General features: G+C 40.6%; 1 pseudogene; it reads left to right on the top strand.

Annotated features, from left to right (window-relative positions):
* The first annotated feature begins 1,189 nt into the window (after positions 1–1,189).
* On the top strand, positions 1,190–1,308 carry LOC129890917 (5S ribosomal RNA; annotated as a pseudogene).
* Positions 1,309–1,685: the final 377 nt, after the last annotated feature.

The following is a 1,685-nucleotide window of genomic DNA, read 5'->3' as shown; positions in this document are numbered from 1 at the left end:
CTCTGCAGAATATACTCGAGATGGATCACCAACACACTTACGAAGCATCGATACTTGGATGACTGGATATACTACTTCTGGATCCACTGGTAAGTCGAACTCACAGGCAACCTTGCCTATTCGGCGGAGGGTTTGATAAGAGCCAATGCATCTCGGACTAAGGTTCTCTTTCTTACTGGCTCTCATCACTTTCTCTGTGGATGACACTTTTGAGAGTGCTTAATTATAACTTGAAACTCAAGAGATCGACATCAATTATCTGCGTATGACTTTTGTCAACTGGAGCTGCTAATAATCTCTCCTGAATAAGCTTCACCTTCTATACCTCTTATTGAACCACATCTTGGCGTATTAGTCATGTTTTACTACCATCAAACCAATTAATTAGAGACATACACTATCTGCCATACCAAGTCTCATATGGGGCCATCTGTATACTAGAATGATAGTTAATATCGTAAGTACTTTTGACAGGTGGTGGGCAATTGTCTGAGCTACCTTTGGAGTCAATTGGGGCCGCAATATATCATCTAACGTTTAGCTAGTAAGCTTAGTCTGTCTATTAGTCTGAGGGTAAAATGGTGTATGAAGACCTATCTATCTTCCCAATCTCTTCATAAACTAATCTCCGGTAGTTAACTGTAACTTGGGCTCCTTCGTCTAGGAAAATAGCTATGGGAACTCCGTAAGGTCCTACCAACCTCTTGACCTATAATTTCACACTATCTCGGTTGAGCAGGTAGTATTTGATTGGAGAAACATGGGCTGATCTTGTTAATCTACGGATAATATTTCATATAGAATTATCTGTCCAGGGAATACAAAGTGAGTCTTGTAGCCAAGGTCGTGTTGTGGAATCTTCGACCCCGTATATTACTTCTTGCCTTCTTTAGATGACATCAACTGGTACCCTCGTCTTTTTGGGTTTTGCTTTTTGCCCATCAGAGTCGGCTACCAAGTTGTGCTGAAGTACCCTAACACAATGACCTGTATAGCCGTTCCATGGTTTGCCTATCATTAACTGGTATTATGTTAAAGAACTATGGCATACAAGTACGCCATCTGTTAGTAATCAGTTAATCCTGCTTGCTTTGCTTAAGCCTTTTTATAATTCCCTTAACGTAACTTATAACACTCTAGGTACATAATCTCGTATCGTTGCTTCGCCGCTAGTTTGGATTTTTCTATCTCATGCGATCATAGCAGCACTAACACACCGGATACCACTAGAATTTTGAAGTTAAACGTGCTTGGGCAAGAGTAGTACTAGGATGGGTGACCCCACAAAAAGTCCTCGTGTCACATTCCATTGCAATCCTTGCAATAATGTGCAAAGGCACTCAACCTAGCCCAAGATTTACCTTAGCATCTTCTTGCTAGTCTTCATGCTTTGCCTTGCCTTTTACGCCCATGTCTTACACTCGACGTTGGGATAGATCGTTGGTTCAACCATGGCTAGGTCATATTTTTCCTTTAGTACTCATCCCATCTTGGTAGTTTGTTCTAACCCATCTTGACATCTCTCTGCAACGTATCCAAAACATCCTAGTTCCTTTTCTTGTGTACTTCTCACTTGACCCTATACTCAACATATACCTATCCATAGGTTCTATAACTATTCTGTTACAATCTGTATAAGATAGACATAATCTTTTCATTTCCTGGCCCATCTTACTTTACATATC

This window comes from Solanum dulcamara, chromosome 5 (assembly GCF_947179165.1).
Source record: "Solanum dulcamara chromosome 5, daSolDulc1.2, whole genome shotgun sequence".
NCBI classification, from domain to species: Eukaryota; Viridiplantae; Streptophyta; class Magnoliopsida; order Solanales; family Solanaceae; genus Solanum; species Solanum dulcamara.
The sequence above is the reverse complement of the archived record's forward strand: the minus strand, read 5'-3'. Positions and strand labels throughout refer to the sequence as shown.